Genomic DNA, 23,824 nt, shown 5'->3' on the forward strand with positions numbered 1-23,824 from the left:
TTTTTTTTTAAGATTTGAACTGAAAATCTCTGAAGGAAGGAAGTTAAATAAGGGTTGAGAGCTTCTGCCTGTGGGAACAATGATTGGGGCCCAACATAACGGTTTTGAAACATATGAGCGGCCATCAAAAACAACAAAAAATATGGGGGTATTGGGCCTTGACAACTCAGAATTTGTAGGGAGATTTTCTCAAATAATGGGATTAGATTATAAACAAATTTAGAAATGAAAATTTAAGCCAATGAATAATTTGGTAACATAAGACTTCCTGAAAGAGTAGAAAAAGACAATAAATAAAATTGATATTGGGCTTCCCTGGTGGCACAGTGGTTAAGAATCCACCTGCCAATGCTGGGGACACGGGTTCGAGCCCTGGTCCAGGAAGATCCCATATGCTGCAGAGCAACTAAGCCCGTGCACCACAACTACTGAGCCTGTGCTCTAGAGCCCGTGAGCCACTACTACAGAAGCCTGCACACCTAGAGCCCGTGCTCTGCAACAAGAGAAGCCACTGCAATGAGAAGCCCTTGCACCACAACGAAGAGTAGCCCCCACTCACCACAACTAGAGAAGGCCTGTGAGCAGCAACGAAGACCCAATGCAACCAAAAATAAATAAATAAAATAAATTAAAAAAAATTGATATCAACATTCTAGTACAGTATAACTGTTTGGGGGATAACTGGAGCATTAATAAAAATTGCACTTTGGAGGGAGGGAAAATGGGAGTTGCTCTTCAACTTGTGCAAAGTTTCAGCTACACGAAGTGAATCAGTTCTAGAGAGCTGCTATACAACATCATGCCTGTAGTTAACAATACTGTGCTGTATGCTTTAAAAATTGTCAGGAGGATAAATCACATGTTAAGTTTTCTTACCACAGTAAAAAAAAAATTTACACTCATCATGACAGCATAGGGAAATAAAACGGGCAGTTTTAAAACTTCTATTAATTAATAAAATCCTGCAAAATTTTGCCCACTCTCAAACCACATTCTTAAAAAGCAACAGAACATGAGATGTTGCTTCCAAAAGTTGACACATGGTATTGTTTTTCAATATTACTGAGTGCAAAATACCATGATAATCAAACTACTAAAATAATATTAATGATATAGTATTACCTTACATTTGTGTGATACCTCACCATTGTCAAATCTCTTTCATTTTGGCTTATCCAGGTGTTTCAAACCATTAATTGTCCACAGAGTCCTTGTTCTCCTGAATTCTGACCTTATGCTCCTTACGTATGGCACTTTGTGACCATATTAGCCAATGAGCTTAATCGGCATGGGTTGTTGCCAATACATCACACAAGCTCCGCTGGTAATTTCTAGAATGTTTCTCAAATTAAGCTGTGCAATGACATGGAGAAATGCTAATTATATTGAAAGGGGTGCTGCAAAGTTCTCAAAACACAATTAATCTTAATTTCCAAAACTGATCCATATGTTACTTTCAGGCTACCATTGCAATGTAAGGGATGAAAAGGGAGGAGCGATAAAATGAACAAATGAATGGGCAGCAAGATCACAAAACAATAGAGCATCACAGCTCTATGAAGGAGTGCTTCTATAAGGGGCCTTTCTAAATAGAACTAAAAAAAGATAGGTTTAAAATAGTTTGAGACCTGTTATTCACTCATCACTGAACTAGGTGCCATGGAGCTACCAGAAAAATCCCCACCTTCAAAAAATACAATTCTAATCAGAAAGATAGGAATAACAAAAATTAAAGGAGAAAACTACAGAAGGTAGTAAATAAACTATGTAAATAAACATAGTGATAAACTATGTGGTACTCAACATTCATACTGTAGAAGCTCAGAACAGGGGAGATCTTTGGGACAGAAATACCTTAAGATGTGAGAGACCATAGTCTGTATGGTAGAGATAAGCAAGAGTGCCTTCCTGGTAATGAAATCAGTGTAAATCAAGTGATGCATGCAGAAACGTGCAGAGCAGGGAAGGTCTCCTGTAGGAGAGAGTATCTGACTATTATGGAAACGTCTTCAGAAAACAAAGGTGGTGTCAGATTCTGGGGGGTCATGAAAAGCTCACAGTTAATTTAGGCCTGGCACAGTGACAATGTGAAATAATTATAGGTTATTACATGCAGAAGTAACATGATTAAAAGCATGGATAAAAAAGGCTGAGCCTCACAGAGAATTTTTCAAAACTCTGAATACTACTCTTGGTCTACTCAGAGTGCCATTGTACAAACTGGATGCATTCATAATATTCTCAAGGCCTGAGTGTAGCCTTATGGTCAACCATACGTAAGTTTTTTGTGTGAAGATAGTTTCTGGAATGTCATTAATAGGACAGGTCTTTGGGTTACTTTTAAGTAAGGAGACGTATCTGTAGCACAGCCAGGGAAAAGCTAGTCTTCTTGCAGTAACACATTCTTACCCAAGGATGCCCACTTCTGCACTGGTACCTTGGGTGCCAATCAGTGACTCTCCACCCAGTTCAAATCTGCATCTGTAGCAATACTGGCAATGGTTCTTTAACTGGGGAATTTATGAGGACAGCATGTCTCCAACAGGTGGGAATGACTAAATCCACACAATGAGGACTATAAGTTATGGTGCAGTTAATTTTAGCATATTTGTATAAAACAAGTGCATAGTAATGTATAGTAATTTGCAATTCTTCACGAAAAAGGGGTGAAATAGTATGCCTAGTGGAAGGAATTTTGTTCAGTCTATATTTCTCTTGATCTAGGTACTGCTTTTAGGTTTCCTCCATATTGTTCTCATCTCATATACTATAGAAGTCACTGCACGTGCACAAAGCTGCCTTTCCATAAGGATCTTGATTAATTTTATTGTCAGGAAGACAGAACTTCCCTTCAACATCGTTGCAAAGATGGCTGCCACTGGTTTCTTACTGGAGAAGGGCTTCTCTTTGACTTTTCATGCTGCTGCAGACTCAGTTTTCTGATTGTAGTACTCTGCTAATCAGCCTGCCTCTGTGTTCTGCCTGAACTACAGCAATCAGGGTTGTCATGAGCCTCTGTACTGTTACCACCTTTGCTTCCTAAAGATGTTTCCATTATATTCAGGTGTTCTTTTCCACTGCCAGACCTTACCTGCTCTACATATGTCTGCACTCATTACATGATTTATACTGATTGATTCTCCAACCTCCTCCCATTTTGGCTGAAAAGAGTAACTTCCAGATTTGAAGTCCGGACTTAAAAAGCCATCCTCCAGTAAATGGAAACATCATCAAAATTTTACTTTACAGATAATATTATTAATCATTTATTCCTGTTATAAAGATCAGGATTTTATTACTCTTTAACCATTTCACACCCAACGTAGCACAGTAAAACTGTTTAGCCCTGTCTTTCAAAGGCACAGATTTATAATATGCATGGAACACTTTGGATTTAAACATGCAGCTGCTCACAGCTGTCCCCTTAGCAACAGACTGAGTCACCCACCAAACTGTCATATGGGCTAACAAATGATCTATAATATCTCTTGAAGGCACTACAGACTACACAAATTCTGAAAGAAATGTCACTTGACCTACGCATTTTAACAGAAAAAGAAAAAAAATCCCTTGGCTTACACGTGTTTATTTACCAAAGCAATAATCTCTTTCATTAATTTAATTTACAGGATTGTTTTTTTTTTTTAGAAACTTGTCTCTCATTTTTTAAAAATTTATTTTATTTTTGGCTGCATTGGGTCTTCACTGTTGCACACAGCCTTTCTCTTGTTGTGGCGAGCGGAGGCTACTCTTCATTGCAGTGCAAAGGCTTCTCATTGCAGTGGCTTCTCTTTGTTGCAGAGCACCGGCTCCAGGCATGTAGGCTTCAGTAGTTGCAGCATGCGGGCTCTAGAACGCAGGCTCAGTAGTTGCGGCACATGGGCTTAGGTGCTCGGCGGCATGTGGGATCTTCCCACCTCAGGGCTTGAACACATGTCCCCTGCTTTGGCAGGTGGATTCTCAACCACTGCGCCACCAGGTAAAAATGATTCATTGGATTTTTACTGAACAACTACTATGTGTCAAACACTGTGGCTAAAAATACTTCCAATAGACATTATATCTTAAACTTAAGAAGGAACAGACCCAGAAGTACTCCCCTGAAATCACATATCTCCCTGAACATATACTAAGAAAATGGAATGATTTTAAAAGAGTAAATGATTCATATATGGAATCTATTAAAAACATACACTTCAGTCAAAAGGGGGAAAAGATGAAAAAAGAGACTATCCTGTTAGTTCTTAAAGCCACCACAAGTCTACCAGTCTACTGCTTTACTTCCTAGAACTAACTTTCTTCCCAGGGACCAAGGACAAACGCTCAATAATAAAACTGTTGGAAGCAATACAACAGCAGTAGGATTCAAACACAAGAAATCAAATTTGAAGACCAGGTCATGTATTTATTTTGTTAAAAATATAAATCCTTGTGGCACATGCAAATCTCATGGGCTCCTCCATTTGGCAACTCAGCCACTTAAAATCTTTTTCATTTCAGGTATCATAAGCAAGTTGCTTTTGAAGCTCTCAACTGGTAAATTGGTCCCCTTTAACATGAAGTTATCCACAAAAGAGCAAACAGCAGAAGCAAGAAGTACAATCCTGGAACAAAAACCACATTCACAAAAAGATAGACAAGATGGAAAGGCAGAGGGTTATGTACCAGATGAAGGAACAAGATAAAACCCCAGAAAAACAACTAAATGAAGTGGAGATAGGAAAACTTCCAGGAAAAGAATTAAGAATAATGATAGTGAAGATGAGCCAGGACCTTGGAAAAAGAATGGAGGCAAAGATCAAGAAGATGAAAGAAATGTTTAACAAAGACCTAGAAGAATTAAAGAAAAAACAAACAGAGATGAACAATACAATAACTGAAATGAAAACTACGCTAGAAGGAATCAATAGCAGAATAACTGAGGCAGAAGAACAGATAAGTGACCTAGAAGACAGAATGGTGGAATTCACTGCTGCAGAACAGAATAAAGAAAATAGAATGAAAAGAAATGAAGACAGCCTAAGAGACCTCTGTGACAACGTTAAACGCAACAACATTCACATTATAGGGGTCCCAGATGGAGAAGAGAGAGAGAAAGGACCAGAGAAAATATTCAAAGAGATTATCGTCAAAAACTTCCCTAACATGGGAAAGGAAGTAGCCACCCAAGTCCAGGAAGAGCAGTGAGTCCCATACAGGATAAACCCAATGAGAAACACGCCAAGACACATAGTAATCAAATTGGCAAAAATTAAAGATAAAGAAAAATTACTGAAAGCAGCAAGGGAAAAACGACAAATAACATACAAGGGAACTCCCATAAGGTTAACAGCTGATTTCTTAGCAGAAACTCTACAAGCCAGAAGGGAGTGGCATGATATATACTTAAAGTGACGAAATGGAAGAAAGAAACTACAACCAAGATTACTCTACCTGGCAAGGATCTCATTCAGATTCGATGGAGAAATGAAAAGCTTTACAGACAAGCAAAAGCTAAGAGAATTCAGCATCACCAAACCTGCTTTACAACAAATGCTAAAGGGACTTCTCTAAGTGGGAGACACAAGACAAGAAAAGGACCTACTAAAACAAATCCAAACTAATTAAGAAAATGGTCATAGGAACTTACATATCGATAATTACCTTAAATGTAAATGGATTAAAAGCTGCAACCAAAAGACACAGGCTTGCTGAATGGATACAAAAACAAGACCAACCTATATACTGTCTAGAAGAGACCCACTTCAGACCTAGGGACACACAGAGACTGAAAGTGAGGGTATGGAAAAAGATATTCCATGCAAAAGGAAATCAAAAGAAAGCTGGAGTAGCAATACTCATATCAGATAAAATAGACTTTAAAATAAAGAATGTTACAAGAGACAAGGAAGGACACTACATAATGGTCAAGGGATCAATCCAGAATAAGATGTAATAATTATAAATATATATGCAACCAACACAGGAGCACCTCAATACATAAGGCAACTGCTAACAGCTATAAAAGAGGAAATTGACAGTAACACAATAATAGTGGGGGACTTTAAAACCTCACTTACACCAATGAACAGATCATCCAAAATGAAAATAAATAAGGAAACAGAAGCTTTAAATGACATAACAGACCAGATAGATTTAATTGATATTTATAGGACATTCCAAACAAAAGCAGCAGATTACACTTTCTTCTCAAGTGCGCATGGAACATTCCCCAGGATAGATCACATCCTGGGTCACAAATCAAGTCTCAGTCAATTGAAGAAAACTGAAATCATATCAAGCATCTATTCTGACCAAAATGCTATGAGATTAGAAATCAATTACAGGGAAAAAAACATAAAAAACACAAACACATGGAGGCTAAACAATACGTTACTAAATAACCAACAGATCACTGAAGAAATCAAAGAGGAAATCAAAAAATACCTAGAGACAAATGACAATGAAAACACGACGATCCAAAACCTATGAGATGCAGCAAAAGCAGTTCTAAGAGGGAAGTTTATAGCTATACAAGCTTACTTCAAAAAATAAGAAAAATCTCAAATAAACAATCTAACCTTACACCTAAAGGAATTAGAGAAAGAAGAACAAAAAACCCCAAAGTTCGCAGAAGGAAAGAAATCATAAAGATCAGAGCAGAAATAAATGAAATAGAAAGAAAACAATAGCAAAGATCAATAAAACAAAAAGCTGGTTCTTTGAGAAGACAAAATTGATAAACCATTAGCCAGACTCATCAGGAAAAAGAGGGAGAGGACTCAAATCAATAAAATTAGGGATGAAAAAGGAGAAGTTACAACAGATACCTCAGAAATGCAAAGCATCCTAAGAGACTACTACAAGCAACTCTATGCCAATAAATTGGACAACCTGGAAGAACTGGACAAATTCTTAGAAAGGTATAACCTTCCGAGACTGAACCAGGAAGAAATAGAAAATATGAACAGACCAATCACAAGTAATGAAATTGAAACTGTGATTAAAAATCTTCCAACAAACAAAAGCCCAGGACCAGATGGCTTCACAAGTTAACTCTATCAAACATTTAGAGAAGGGCTTCCCTGGTGGCTCAGCGGTTGAGAGTCTGCCTGCTGATGCAGGGGACACTGGTTCGTGCCCCGGTCCAGGAAGATCCCACATGCCGTGGAGCGGCTGGGCCCGTGAGCCATGGTCACTGAGCCTGTGCATCTAGAGCCTGTGCTCCGCAACAGGAGAGGCCACAACAGTGAGAGGCCCATGTACTGCCAAAAAAAAAAAAAAAAAAAAAAAACATTTAGAGAAGAGCTAACACCAATCCTTCTCAAACTCTTCAAAAAAATTGCAGAGGAAGGAACATGCCCAAACTCATTCTATGAGGCCACCATCACCCTGATACCAAAACAAGACAAAGATGCAATGAAAAAAGAAAATTAGAGACTAATATCACTGATGAATATAGATGCAAAAATCCTCAACAAAATACTAGCAAACAAAATCCAACAACACATTTAAAGGATCATACACCATGATCAAGTGGGATTTATGCCAGGAATGCAAGGATTCTTCAATATACGTAAATCAATCCATGTGATACACCATATTAACAAATTAAAGAATAAAAACCATACAATCATCTCAATAGATGCAGAAAAAGCTTTTTACAGAATTCAACACCCATTTATGATAAAAACTCCCCAGAATGTGGGCATAGAGGGAACCTACCTCAACATAATAAAGGCCATATACGACAAACCCACAGAAAACATCACTGTCAATGGTGAAAAACTGAAAGCATTTCCTCTAAGATCAGGAACAAGACAAGGAAGTCCACTCTCACCACTAATATTCAACATAATTTTGGAAGCCCTAACCATGGCAATCAGAGAAGAAAAAGAAATAAAAGGAATACAAATTGGAAAAGAAGAAGTAAACCTGTCGCTGTTTGCAGATGACATGATACTGTACACAGAGATTCCAAAAGATGCCACCAGTAAAATACTAGAGCTAATCAATGAATTTGGTAAAGTTGTGAAATTTACCAAATATTTACAAAATTAATGCACAGAAATCTCTTGCACACTAATCTCTTGTACACTAATGATGAAAACTCTGAAAGAGAAATTAAGGAAACACTCCCATTTACCATTGCAACAAAAAGAATAAAATACCTAGGAATAAACCTACCTAGGGAGACAAAAGACCTGTATGCAGAAAACTATAAGACACTGATGAAGGAAATTAAAGATGATACCAACAGATGGAGAGATATGCCATGTTCTTGGATTGGAAGAATCAATATTGTGAAAATGACTCCACTACCCAAAGCAATCTACAGATTCAGTGCAATCCCTATCAAATTACCAATGGCATTTTTTAAAGAACTGGAACAAATAATCTTAAAATTTGTATGGAGACACAAAAGACCCCAAATGACCAAAGTAGTCTTGTAAAAAAACAGAGCTGGAGGAATCAGACTCCCTGAACTAGGACTATACTACAAAGCTACAGTAATCAAGACAATATGGTACTGGCACAAAAACAGAAATATAGATCAATGGAACAAAATAGAAAGCCCAGAGGTAAACCCATGCACCTATGGTCAACTAATCTATGACAAAGGAGGCAAAGATATATAATGGAGAAAAGACAGTCTCTTCAATAAGTGGTGCTGGGAAAACTGGACAGCTACATGTAAAAGAATGAAATTAGAACACTCCCTAACACCATACACAAAAATAGACTCAAAATGGATTAGAGACCTAAATGCAAGACCGGATACTATAAAACTCTTAGAGGAAAACTTGGGAAGAACATTCTTTGACATAAATCACAGCAAGATCTTTTTTGATCTACCTCCTGGAGTAATGGAAATAAAAACAAAAATAAACAAATGGTACCTAATGAAACTTCAAAGCTTTTGGACAGCATAGGAAACCATAAACAAGACGAAAAGATAACCCTCATAATGAGAGAAAATATTTGCAAACGAATCAACAGACAAAGGATTAATCACCAAAATATATAAACAGCTCACGCAGCTCAATATCAAAAAAACAAACAACCCAATCCAAAAATGGGCAGAAGACCTAAATAGACACTTCTTCAAAGAAGAGATACAGATGGCCAAGAAGCACATGAAAAGCTGCTCAACATCACTAATTATTAGAGAAATGCAAATCAAAACTACAATGAGATATCACCTTACACCAGTTAGAATGGGCATCATCAGAAAATCTACAAAATCAAATGCTGGAGAGGGTGTGGAGAAAAGGGAACCCTCTTGCACTGTTGGTGGGAATGTAAATTGATACAGCCACTATGGAGAACAGTATGCAGGTTCCTTAAAGAACTAAAAATAGAATTACCATATGATCCAGCACTCCCACTACTGGGCATATACCTAGAGAAAACCATAAGTCAAATAGACACATGCACCCCAATGTTCACTGCAACACTATTTGCAATAGCCAGGTCATGGAAGCAACCTACATGCCCATCGATGGACGAATGGTTAAAGAAAATGTGGTACATGTACACAATGGAATATTACTCAGCCATAAAAAGGAACGAAATTGGGTCATTTGTTGAGATGTGGCAGGATCTAGAGACTGTCATACAGAGTGAAATAAGTCAGAAAGCGAAAAACAAATATGGTATATTAACGCATGTATCTAGGTTCGCTAGAATGTATTAAATGTATTAACACATTTTTCTAGGTTCCACAACCTAGAAAAATGGTACAGATGAACTGCTTTGCAGGGCAGAAATTGAGACACAAACGTAGAGAACAAACGTACAGACACCAAGGGGGAAACCCGTGTGGGGGGGGGATGGTGGTGTGCTGAATTGCACGATTAGGATTGACATGTATGCACTGATGTGTATAAAGTGGATAACTAATAAGAACCTGCTGTATAAAAAAATAAAATTTAAAAATTAAAAAAAAAAAAAACGAAACAGGGCTTCCCTGGTGGCGCAGTGGTTGAGAGTCTGCCTGCCGATGCAGGGGACACAGGTTCGTGCCCCGGTCCGGGAAGATCCCACATGCCGCGGAGCAGCTGGGCCCATGAGCCATGGCCGCTGAGCCTGCGCGTCCGGAGCCTGTGCTCTGAAACGGGAGAGGCCACAACAGTGAGAGGCCCGCATACCTCAAAAAACCAACAACAAAAAAAAACCCCATGAAGTTATGCTTTCCTTAGGGGGCTGGTTCTCTGTTTGAAATGCATAAGTATCGGTTTCTAAAAGTTTAATTATGTAAAATTTTATTTCAAACTCAATAATTTAGTCTAGAAAATTTCTAGTTGATATGAAAATGTCAAATGCAAAAAGACAGGAATGTTTAATTAGTTAAGAACCTTAAGTTTTTTGACAAGTACTAAGTGGACTTGTTAACACTTGCTGCTAGAACTCAAGGGTTTTATTAAAAATAGAAACAGAAAATCAGCCTCCCTGAATACATGATTCACAGTCTAGGCGATGCCTATCCTTCCTTATGCCTCATTCTGAGTCTCTTCTTTCTGAAAGGTCACTCCTTTATTCTGTTTTGCTTTTACTGACAATATGTCTTTTTAAACACCAATATTCATTTACTATACTATTAATAATAATAAATATCATGACAATATATTTAAAAAACAAAAAACCAACCCAAACCAAACAAAACGAAACAAAAAGTACAGAGAAAGAAGGCTTGGGTGTTACAGGCAACTGCATGTGTGCCTCTAAATAAACACATTTTCATTCTTCTGGTCTGTTTCCTCACCAGTAGAAGTAGGAGACGGTATCAAATGATCTCTTATCAAACCAAATGGAATGATCTCTCACGGAATCAAATGTTTTCAGTTTATTCATTCCAGGAATTCGATGTGTAAGATTGTTCTCCTTGCTTCCTATCTTCCTTCCTTCCTTCCTTCTTATGGGAAATACTTTGGAAAAGGAAAATTGCATCACTTGTTTCTTTTTCTTTTTTAGAAGAGCTTTGAGATAGATTCACATATCATACAGTTCACTCATTCATCAGGTGATTTTTAACCACAGGTTTTCTTTTAAATTAACAATGAAAATAGACTCTATGCATTTGACATGGTACTCTTCAAGAAGCTTATAGCCCAACGTGAGGTAGATAGATAGTAGGAAGCAGCCGCAGAGCACAGGGAGATCAGCTCGGTGCTTTGTGACTGCCTGGAGGGGTGGGATGGGGAGGGTGGGAGGGAGGGAGACGCATGAGGGAAGGGATGTGGGAACAGATGTATATGTATGACTGATTCACTTTGTTATAAAGCAGAAACTAATAAAAAAATAAAATTAAAAAAAAAAAAGAAGCTTATAGCCCGGTAGGGAAATGACACAAAACCAGAAACCGTCTCAGTTCCCATCAAAAAGCAGCAAAATGTGGTGGCTTTACTTAAACTAAAGGTATCCTGAATCTTTTTTTTCCAACTCAGAACTCTCTCTCCTAATAGCCAAACCCATATTTCTTCCTAGCTACTAGAAATATCTACCTGAATAATCAGAAACCTTAAATTCAGTTTCTTAAAAACTTAACTCTTCCACTTCCCTTATAACTGGTTTCTTTGCCTGCACCACCACCATCTTGGTTCATAGCACCTCTATCCATCTAGTTCCCTGCGTTGGAGGGTAACAGGCACTCAAGGAGTGCCTCTCCTTCGACACTCAGTCTGAATCAGTTAGTAACTAATTCAACCACACCACAGTCTAAATACCTCTCTAATCTCCATCTCCTCCCTAGATTAATTAGTTGCATTTATCAACTTGCTTCAAGATATATATTATGTTCGTTTGCTCACCCTTGTTGAATTGAAGTCCCATGAAATCAAGGACTGTGTCTCTTACGTTTATGTCCTGAGTACCTTATATAATACTTGGCACATAATAGGTACTCAGTAAATTAAGTTCTACTCTTAATAAGTAAGTAGTGATGCTCAACTCTCTGTAATGACCTATATGGGAAAAGAATCTAAAAAGGAATGGATATATGTATATGTATAGCTGATTCACTTTGCTGTACAGCAGAAAGTAACACAACATTGTAAATCAACCCTACTCCAATAAAAATTAAAACAAAACAAAACAAATGCATAAGTAAGTAGGGATGAACTAATATTTACTAATTTCCTTGTGAATTGATATTTCCTAAAATAAATTTAAAACCTTTTAAAGCTCAAAGACAGAGCTTAAAATATCTAGGGATTTTCACATTTACTATCTCTAATGTATATTATTTTCTACCTTTGGATAATCTACCCTCACCAACTGTTCATCCTTTAATTCTGTCTCCATAATACTTCTCCCCAAGCTGTGATTACATCGCTTTCCATCCTTTTGAAACACAGATAACCTAGGAGCTAGTGCACATCATTTCATATGAAAGAGCAGCTTTACACCCACCAAAATCCTACAGACACGTGTTCTCTACTTGCCAGGAAAACAAGTTGTGTGTAAAGGTCTGCTGAGGCTTTCTTCTCCCACAGAATAGCACCTAAAGGAGGTGATAAGATGTAGGAACATGTGGCATGATGTTTGGAATGTTTCTCTGCCTAATTGGCCTGAATTTATGAGTACATAATAACTCTCTCTATCCATATTCAAATCCAGGCAGCATTATAAAATAAGCCGGAGTAATATTCAGGCTGCTTTCTTTTATGGGAAGCTTTACAGCATGACCATGTTGTGCACAAATGCATGGGGTATGCACAGATGTTTGCATCATTTATACTGCTCAGGGCAGCAGCAACAATATGAATGCAGTTTGGAAAGCATCATTAAGAATTACACTTGGGGCTTCCCTGGTGGCGCAGTGGTTGAGAGTCCGCCCGCCGATGCAAGGACACGGGTTCGTGCCCCGGTCCGGGAAGATCCCACATGCCGTGGAGCGGCTGGGCCCGTGAGCCATGGCCGCTGGGCCTGTGCATCCAGAGCCTGTGCTCCGCAACGGGAGAGGCCACAACAGGGAGAGGCCACAACAGTGAGAGGCCCGCATACCGCAAAAAAAAAAAAAGAATTACACTTGGACTCTTACATTAAAAGGAAATGTGTTTCTTCCCACTTCCAATTCATTTTAAAAGTCAAGAGTTAAGTTGGCCAGTGGGTGACTACATCTCCCTTTCCAGGCTCACTTTTCCTACATCATTAAGTGTATTTGCTTTTACTTTCTGGTCTCTGGGTTTCTCTGCTGTTTTGTATTTTAAATAGCTAAGTAGCTCCAGGAGCAGAACATTACTGCTGTTCAGGGCCTGCTACTTTTTTTCTTATGGTCTGGTTACTTGAATTAATGCTATAATATTTTGGATGCCATTATATTATGCTAGAACAATCTTTCCTCTGCTATGAGGACAAGCAGAGAACAGTTTGTAAGTAATGTTGTCCTTTCCTGATTCAGTAAGTGGGTAATCTGTTCCAGGGAGCAAACCTGCATGACTTTCCTATTATGAAAATAAATGAAATAAGTTACTCACCTGGCTTTTCAGAACTCTACTCTGAGGTTTGTTTGGGATTTTTAACAGACAGGCAAGGAGGCAGAAACTTTGGAAAACAATGCAGGAGTCCCTGATGATATACCAGCTAGTAAAGGGTTTGGTTATTGTGCTTTGTCATCTACTAGGCTCCCCACAGTGGATTCTTTAATTCACCAACATTTTGTAAAAGCCAAATATCATCAGAGCCCATCTAACATAACTATTCAAGCCTAGATCCTTTCCAGGCAGGAGGGGCTCCTGGAGGACCTTTCCTGCTCAGGCAGCCCATATTTACCAATATTTAAAAATCTGTAACCTGTCTAGGGACTTGGAACAAAATAAGAATAATTTTGTATTTTCTCTTATAAAATTTTATCCCAGTCACTCATTGATCTAGCAACATATTTAGCTAAAACTGCACATCCAACTGTTCTATTTAGTCATGTAAACTGCTTTGTAAAATTGCTTTAAACCAGAGTTTCTCCACCTCGGTACTACTGACACTGGGGCTGGATAAATTTTGTGTTGTGGAGGCTGTCCTGGACATTGTAGGCTATTTAGCAGCATCACTGGCCTCTACTCACTAGATGCCACTAGTGCCCTCCCCACTGTCATGACAACCAAAATGGTTTCTAGACATGGCCAAGTGTCCCCTGGAAGACAAAAATTACCCCTGGTTGAGAACCACTGTTCAAACAAAACCAGGTCATATTTAATAGAAAGAAACCCCTCTAGTACTGTGTAGCTCCCAAGAAGCCAGTGTGATATAGTGATGGCATAGGGGAGGGCAAGTGCATGGGTTTGGAATCAGCCTGCTGAGGTTTTTGTTTCCTCATCTGTCAAAAGCAGATCATAAAACCTGCTTTTGCAGGTAGCTGAAAGGTAATATATGCAAAGTACTAGCAAAGTGTCTGGAGCATATTAGCTATTTTAAAAGGAGTAGCTGTTTTATTATCAGCAAATAAAATCTATGAAACAGTTAAACCTCAATTTCAGCCTCAAGATCATCTTTAGGCTTCATTTTTAATTCCAGCGTCACTGAGAAGTAAAGCTGGTATGGAATGTTAGGCCAAATTTACACTATCCCCGGATACTCACTAGACTTAATTTGCTACATAAGTTTATTTTATCCTTAGGAGAAAGCTGGAAACTTCTCCCTGCGGAACAAGTTCTGGGGCTGGTGGATTCATTGACAATAGTTTCAAGCAGGCCACTCCAAGCAGCAGTGCAATCCCCCATCATGGTCAGGCACGTGCCAGCAACCAGTGGTTCAACAAAGAGCAAAGGGTCACAGTGACTGGGCTTGGAAAGGAAGGAAGGTTCTTTACAATGAGAAGTGGGTGTAGGGGATTTTTAGGAGTCCAGGAAGAAAGGGGGTTAGCTCTCAGGAGATCTGCAACCATGGGTAATAGGACCTGGGCTACTGGGCTGGGGTGAGGGATTGGTTGACTGGGACCAGCAAGGTCAGGTCTTAAAAGAACAGGCAGTAACCAGAATAAGAGCTTAAAGGTGGGGAGTGAAGAAGCGAGCTTTAAACAGGAACATTTTGGCAACCTCACAGATAACAGTAACACTAGTTCCCGTCACTTCGTAGGTGTGACATCAGAGTTCTTCCTTTTAGGTGTTTACCTGCAATGAGAAATAGAGGCATAGGAGGGGGTCTGTTGCAATCTGGCCTTTGCAATTAGAAGGAGTTTAGACAAAGGTAGCGTCCGATAGCGTGGGGAAGGCAGGGCTGGGTGACTGATCTTGAACCTGCGATTGAATAGCAAGCAAGCTCCAAGTTTTTACTTAGATCATACCTTATGTAATTAATACATCAAGCAAGTTAGGCTTATAATACATCAGAAACTCCTTTATTCTTTTTCATCATGACCCTCTCAAACCCAATATGTAGGCTTTGTTCTTCCCCTACTCCATGAAAGCCTGGGCCATTCCTCAATACACATGCATACGTTCTGATAATGTAATGTTGCCCTTAATTTGGTCCCTTTAACAGTCACAGTTGAATAAAAAAATCTGGTGCAATCCCATATCAAAATTCCAAACTTGATTCCAGGTTTATCTCAAGACTGCTGCGAGCAGGAAGCAATAGAAATGGGTTTGGAGCTCTAAGTGAAGCATTTGAAAACTCCTCTACAGCAGCAATGGGAAGAAAGGGGTGAACGGATAAGAGTGTAGAAAACATCTTTCCTAATTAGAATCATCTAGAGCTGTATCTGTCTGACTACGGCTTTAAAGCTCTCTCTCTCATGGGCACCTTTGTGTGTTTTTGCACAACCCTCGTTGCTGTGGTCTGTCACCTGCCATTCCCTGCCTCAGTGATACAATCCCCACGGGCCCTTTTTACCCCTCTTAGGCTCCTGGTTTTCTTCTGTGCTTCTCCTCCTCACACATTCTCCTTTAGGGGCTCCGTTCTCCTCCAAGAAGCCCCCTTGGAAGAGTCCCTGCAAGATGATTCTAGACCCCTGGCAGACTGGCTCTCCATGACCACTGATCCCTTGGAAACATACATCTGCAACCCCTGACTCCCGAACCTCAGATTCTGCACTGTGGCCACAGCCCATTTTGCCCTTTAGATTTCTTATGTAAGAGTCAAACCACAGCCTGCCATGCCTCCAGTGCAGAGGATGCACAAAAGCTCTCCAACTAACCTCCTTGAAGCCTCTCTATTAGTGCCCTTCAAACCTCCCTCATCAGCCTTGAGGTCAGGGAAAAGCACAAAGGACTCTCTCCAGTGTTAACCAATTTATACTCATAAGCAGATGAGGAGACCAGGATCACCCACACCGGGGCGCTCTGACGTCTCATCTCCGAACGTGAAGAGCATTCAGACCCAGAAGTCAGCCCAAACCGAGAGGAAATAGCCCCACGTCCACATGTTGCCTGGTATGAGAGGTAGATGTAAGGTTGTCGGAGATGGACAGGTGTGCTTGAGGCTCCCAACCAACTTTTTGGTGCTGTTGGGGGAGGGGCTGAGGTGTTCAAAGAAAACAAGGGTGAGAGAGAGCTGACCCCTGCTCCAGGACCAGGCTGCCTGGAGGGCAGGGTCTCTTGTCACCCATTCGCTTAGCCTGGCTGCCAGCAGGAAAGTCAGCTAAGAGACTCATAAACGTACTGTTAAACCACTGAAGCACAAACAGTGAGAATATCGCTATGTCACAGTCGCCAGCGTGGCCCTGACAGGCAGGCTCTCACCCCATTTGAGCAGAGACCACCTAAGCCCTTGATCCAGGTTTCCCACTTAAAGTTAAGAAGACCAGAATCCCCTTCAATGCAGGGGATAAGATACTGCCTCAGAGATTCTCAAAAACTTCAGGATAGCGTTAAATCTTTTAAAGAGATTTTTAACAGATTGCCTCCGACAAAGAAATAACGCAGTGAGTGCTTGGCAGGCAGCTTGATTGTTAAGAGAAGACTCCGTGCGGCAGATGCTACAGACATTAAACCCCCTCCAAGAGGGAGACTCTGAATCCAAATAAACTAATAGGAGGAGTTGGAGTCACGCCTTGAGAAACAAAAAAGGAAACCCAGTAAAAGGGTAATATTTTTTTTTTCTGGTACCACCAGACCTCAGCTGGAGCAGAACAAACCAACTGTCTTTATGGCAACAATGAAAATACCTTGTTCTACAAGACAGCATCATAGCCCTGTTAATAGGAGAAAAGTTCTTTCAATAATATGGGAATAGGCTACGTAGCTTTCGAAAAAAATTAATGTTTCAAGTGACATGGTTATTTGTCAAGTTCCCTAGGAAGATAAACAGCAGCATCATCCTGACAACTGTTAAGAAGATGCTAAAAAAAAAAAAAAAAAAAAAAAATTGAGGGCCTATCTGTACTGTCTCTCCTGGACTGGATTCCGTTCTCCACCCAGAGTCTCTGATGGTTTAGAACAGAGCTCAGGGTTTATCTAGCCAAAATCTAGGGCTGCACTTAACATAAGGATTCAGAGAGAAGCCTAGAAACTCTGTGTACAGGTACCTAGAAAATCTACCTGTGGACTCTTCTAGAGTGAGGAAAGAGGTATTTGAGTGACCTGAAGAGGAGAGTGCACGTGGGAAACTGATGACTCTGGAGAAGAGTTAATGAACCAGAGGTGGAGGCCACCATGAAGGACCCTTTAGGGAAGCCCCAGTCTTGAAGAGGCTTCACTTTTGTGAAACAATAAAAAGTCCAGATTAGCTGAAATTTCAGCCACCACATGTGTTGAATTCTAAATTGTTACACTGCAACAAGTTGTAAATTATAATATTCTTATAAATCCCTTCTGAGGGTATCTTAGCCTTCAGTTCCAATCCAGTGAGCTGGTTCAGAAAAGCTAACTATATAAGAAAAAGGACTGTCCACTTGATCTCAGTTTTTTTCTGGACCCTTATGGAAAAAGGAAGTGTTCATCTTTGGTGAACTAGAATGCACAATTCCTGGTGGCTCCTGACTGCATCCAAGAGACACCCATGACCTTGGGGTTGTGAAAGAGCAGGCCAAGTAACATCAAAACACACACAGTCTCACTAATGGCAGAAAAGAGCGCCTGTAAAATACAAAGGGTTGGGTGATTCATAGGCAATTCTGGTGGCTCAATACCTTAAATTGGACTGCTGGTTAAAATTATTTGGGAATCCCAGAAAGTTCTCGTCTGTTTTCTACCTCTCGAGTCCATAAAAATGATCCCTTAGCCCCTTTTCCCAATGATGATTTTATCACTCTGTTCTTATTCAAATAACCACATGCTACAGTTTGGTAGCAGCCTTCCTCAGATGAAACACTATCTTTGAGGGTGACACACTCTGAGCTTGTGGGCGATGACTGGTAGCACAGCACAGATGGACAGGAAATTGTGTGCCTTCCACAGCACGCTGCTCATATATTTTACTACAGAATGTAAAGCACAGAGGTATGTTTGGGGCAAGGAAATTTGGGTCTCTTAGAAATCCAAAACCCTTCTAGCCCCTCGAGATATGATAGTTCACTGATAAATCTCCACCTTCCAGCTTTCTTGCTCCAGTAAGAAACATGAGGGAGCACCTTGTTTTACGGTCCTCAACTCGTAACAAATTTGAAATCTATTAAAGAGAAATCTCCCCCACTACTATTTTTCCCCTCTCAAGCAGAAGAAAACTCTCCAAAAGTGGTCTGGAGATTCTTCCACTTGTTAGAAGTAGCTGCATAGGATGTTCCTGACATTTCCATAAGTCTGTATCCGGCAGAACGACTTTCTTTAACACAAACCAGCCTGTGGAAGAGATCCCTGTGCTGTCAAAGCAGTTGGTGCTAAATACAGGCAACTGGTTACAGTAGTTACATGCTTCCCTATCAAAAGCAGCCTAGGGCATGAGAACTGCATATTTTTCTTTCAAATTCTCTTTCTTGAATAGGTTTTCGTGCAGTACTTCTTGTAACATCCTAACTTGCCTAAAGTTATGCATAATTGCCTACCTGTGGCAATTGCCTACCTGTATGTGTAAGCATTTTGCATTTTAACCTAAAAGACAAATGACATTCCTTCTTTTTTTTAATCTTTTGGAAAACAACCACCCTGGGCCTTTATTGCTAGTGCTGGCTGGAAGGGAGGTTAGACAGAGGGTTGGAGTAAGTGTACATTTTTTTTTACTTTTTAAAAATTGTGGTAAAATGCACATAATATAAAATTTCCATTTTATATAACTATTATTTATATATAATATATAAATATATAATATTTATATATAATATAAAATAACCATTTTAAAGTATAAAGCTCAGTGGTATTAAATACATTCACATTATTGTGAAACTATCACCACCATCCATCCCCCTAACTGTTTTCATCTTGTGGAACTTAACGTATGCTAAAGTTTGGACAAAGTGTCACTTAGCATGTTCACTGAGACAGCTGATAACTTCTACTATAGCCATATATCTATAGCTATAGCTATAGCTATATCCATAGATATAAGCAAGAGTATTAAGAAAATACTCTTGCCAACAAGGAGATACATATCTCCATATTTATGAATATTAAGAAAATACTCGGGGGCTTCCCTGGTGGCACAGTGGTTGAGAGTCCGCCTGCCGATGCAGGGGACACGGGTTCGTGCCCCGGTCTGGGAGGATCCCACATGCCGTGGAGCGGCTGGGCCCGTGAGCCATGGCCGCTGAGCCTGCGCGTCCGGAGGCTGTGCTCTGCCACGGGAGAGGCCACAACAGTGAGAGGCCCGTGTATCGCAAAAAAATAAATAAATAAATAAATAAATAAATAAAGAAAGAAAGAAAGAAAGAAAGAAAGAAAGAAAAGAAAATACTCTTACCAACATGTTGTCAAAACCATTACTCAAGAATGAAATGAAATGTGGAAATATCAATTCAAATTAATTTGATATAGTGTTCTCTTGATTTTTTTCATGCTTAACTCAGATTTTTAACCCACCTGGTTTAAAGTTACAATTAAAATATGATACGCAAAGTTTTGGCTTCGGAGGACCCTCAATAAGTGAATTTATATTTCATTCATTACAGCAGCACTTTATCCGTTTGGAAAATAGGGTCACAGACACGTGAGAGATGTATTTCTTGAAACTGCAAATAACACTGCCTGTGCAGTTGAGAACCTTTGTGGTTCAGCACAACTTTAGCTCTAGAAAATATGCCCATTGGAATTCTGAGGCAGGAAAGTCTTTACAGAGGAGATAGTAACATAGAGCAGGCATCACAGTATTTGGATCAAAAGAGAAAAGGGAATTCATTGCAGGAGATGAGGGGAGAGCTGAGTCTGATTGATCTAGGGTAAGAGTTGTGTACAACAAAATTCAACTGACAATTGCAACTCTTACAACTGAAGAAGCACTCAGGAGTCATTGAAATAGGACTGTCCCAAGAGCTAAGAGACTCTGGTCACTTCTCATTGTCATCATTGTCATTAAATATCAAGTGGCCATGCCTACCCCCAGGGCCTTTCCTTAACTATTAAATGAGTGGATCAAATTGAAGAAAATATAAAATTTAACTTGGCAAATCACAATATTCCTCTTAACTGCATCAAGAGATAAGGCTATTTTTCATCAGAGCAGACTCTCTTTGAACATAACCCTGAGTGAAAAAATGAGTAGTATCCACAGCTAACATCATACTCAATGGTGAAAGACTGAAAGTTTTTTCTCTAAGATCAGGAACAAGACAGGGATGCCATGCCTGCTTTTGCCATTTCTATACAACACAGTATTAGAAGTCCTAGCCAGAATAAGTAGGCAAGAAAAAGAAACAAAGGACATCCAAATCGGAAAGAAAGATGTAAAATGTCTCTAGTTGCAACATAATCTTATACGTAGAAAGCCCTAATGACTGCATTAAAAAACTGTTAGAAATAAACAAATTCTGCAATTGCAGGATACAAAATCAAAATGTAAAAATCAGTTACATTTACATACACTAAAAATAAACAATCTGAAAAGGAAAACATTTTAAAATTCCATTTATAATAGCATTTTAAAAATAAAACACCTGGGAAAAAACTTAACCAAGGAGGTGAAAGACTTATACACTGAAAACTTCCAAACACTGATGAGGGAGGGTGGGAGGGAGACACAAGAGGGAGGAGATATGGGGATATATGTATACGTATAGCTGATTCACTTTATTACAAAGCAGAAACTAACACACCATTGCAAAGCAATTATACTCCAATAAAGATGTTAAAAATAAACAAACAAAAAGACACTGCTAAAAGAAATTGAAGAAGACACAAATAATTGGAAAGACATCCTGTGCTCATAGATTGGAAGATTTAATACTACTAAGGTATCAATACAAACCAGAATGATCTACAGATTTAATGCAAACTTTTAGAATGGAAAAATCCATTCTAAAATTAATATGGAATTTCAAAGGATCCCAAATAGCCAAAACAATCTTTAAAAAGAAGAATGAAGTTAATGACACACACTTTCTGATTTCAAAACTTGTTACAAAGCTACGGTAATCAAAACAGTGTGTTATTGGCATGAAAACAGATATAGAGACCAGTGGAATTGAATGGAGAGGCCAGAAATAAATGTTTGAGTATATGGTAAACTTATTTTTGACAAGGATGCCAAAACCATTCAATGGGAAAAGGACAGTCTCTTCAACAAATGGCGCTAGGAAAACTGGATAGACATATGGAAAAGAATAAAGTTAAAGCCTTACTTTACATCATATGGAAAATTAATTCAAAATGGATCAAAGACCTAAACTTAAGACTTCAACAATAAAACTCTTAAAAGAAAACATAGTGGAAAAACTTCATTACAATGAATTTGGCAATGATTTCTTGGATATGACACCAAAAGCAAAGGCAACAAAAGTAAAAATAGCTAAAATGAACTACATCACAAGTAAAAACTTCCATGTGAGAACACAACCAAAAGAGTGAAAAGGCAACCTATAGAATGGGAAAAAATATTTGCAATCATATGTATGATGGGGGGTTAATAACCCAAATACAGAGAGAACTTTTAAAACTCAACAACAAAAAACAACCCAATTTAAAACATGGACAAAAGGGCTACTGGGGCTGCTGCCACATCTCTAGTAATCCTTGAGAAGTTCCAGCACATTTTGCAAGTACTCAACAACAATATATTGATGAGCAGCATAAAATTGCTTTAGCCATTACAGCAATTAAGGGTGTGGGGCAAAATTTGCTCATATGATGTTGAGGAAAGCAGACATCAACCTCACCAAGAGGGCAGGAGAGCTCACTGAGGAGGAGGTAGAATGTGTGATCACCATTATGCAGAATCCACACCAGTACATGATCCCAGACTAGTTCTTCAACAGACAGAAGGGTGTGACAAATGGAAAACACAGCCAAGTCTTGGCCAATGGTCTGGACTACAAACTTCATGAAAACCTGGAGCAAATGAAGAAGATTTGGGCCCACAGAGGGCTGTGCCACTTCTGGGGACTTTGTGTCCGAGGCCAACACACCAAGACCACAGGCCACTATGGTTGCATCATGCATGTGTCCAAGAAGAAATAAATTTGTAGGCACTGTCTGTTAATAAACAGTTTATATAATTTTTTTCAAATGGACAAAGAACTTGAAAAGACATGTCTCCGAAGAAAATAAACAAATGGCCAATAAGCATATAGAATTATGCTCAACATCTCTAATCATAGGGAAATGCAAATCAAAATCACAATGAGAAGGGACTTCCCTGGTGGCACAGTGGTTAAGAATCCGCCTGTCAATGCAGGGGACACGGATTTGAGCCTTGGTCCGGTTAGATCCCACATGCTGAAGAGCAACTAAGCCCGTGCACCACAACTACTGAGCCTGTGCTCTAGAGCCCACAAGCCACAACTACTGAAGCCCATGCACCTAGAGCCCGTGCTCCACAACAAAGAGAAGCCACCGCAATGAGAAGCCTGTGTGCGGCAACTACAGAAAAGCCCGCGCACAGAAACGAAGACCCAATGCAGCCAAAATAAAAAAATTAATTAATTTATTACTTTTTTAAAAAAAACCACGAGATATCACTTCATACCCATTAGGATGGTTACTATTTTAAAAGAAAAAAAAAAAAGAAAGAAAATAACCAGTATTGGCAAGGACATGGAGAAACTGGAACGTTTATGCACTGTTGGTGAGAACGTAAAATGGTATAGCTACTATGGAAAACAATATAGCAATGTCTCAAAAACATTAAACATAGAATTGTGATCCAGCAATTCCACTCCTGGATTTACACCCAAAAGAATAGAAAGCAGGGTCCCGAAGAGATATTTGTATACCCATGTTCAGAGCAGTATTATTATAGGCAAGAGGTAGAAGCAACCCACATGTCTATCAATGGATGAAAGGATAAACATGTGGTATATACATACAATGGAATATTATTCAGCCTTTTAAAAAGGAAAAAAAAATCTGACACATTACAACATGGATGAACTTCGAGGACATTTTGCTAAGTGAGATAAATCAGTCACAAAAGACAAATACCATATGATTCCATGTATGTGAGGTATCTAGATTAGTCAAATTTATAGAAACAATGTACAACGGTTGTTGCCAGAAAATAGGGGAAGGAGAAAATGAGGAGTTACTGTTCAATGGATATAGAATTTCAGGTTTGCAAGATGAAAAAATTCTGGAGATTGTTTGTACAACAATGTGAATTTACTTAATACTACTGAACTGTATGCTTAAATATGATTAAGATGGTAAATTTTCTGTTATGTGCATTTTACCACAATTAATTTAAAATATAAAAAATTTAATTTAAACAAATGCATGGTAGCAGAGGTGCAGAGCCTAGCCCAAGGGCTTTTTTGTGCCACAATGATTCTCAATTCCTTCAAACAATTGCCTAACTCCTTGTTTGCTCCAAGAGAACATATCGGGTGAAT

General features: G+C 39.1%; 1 pseudogene across 1 annotated transcript; it reads left to right on the forward strand.

Moving 5' to 3' along the window:
- Positions 1-21,964: 21,964 nt before the first annotated feature.
- Positions 21,965-22,454, forward strand: LOC309814614 (small ribosomal subunit protein uS13-like; annotated as a pseudogene). Its single transcript has one exon. The product of its transcript is annotated as a small ribosomal subunit protein uS13-like (transcript).
- The last annotated feature ends 1,370 nt before the right edge of the window (positions 22,455-23,824 follow it).

The sequence above is a fragment of the Mesoplodon mirus genome (assembly GCF_964341445.2).
Source record: "Mesoplodon mirus genome assembly, chromosome: 13".
Lineage (NCBI taxonomy): Eukaryota > Metazoa > Chordata > Mammalia > Artiodactyla > Ziphiidae > Mesoplodon > Mesoplodon mirus.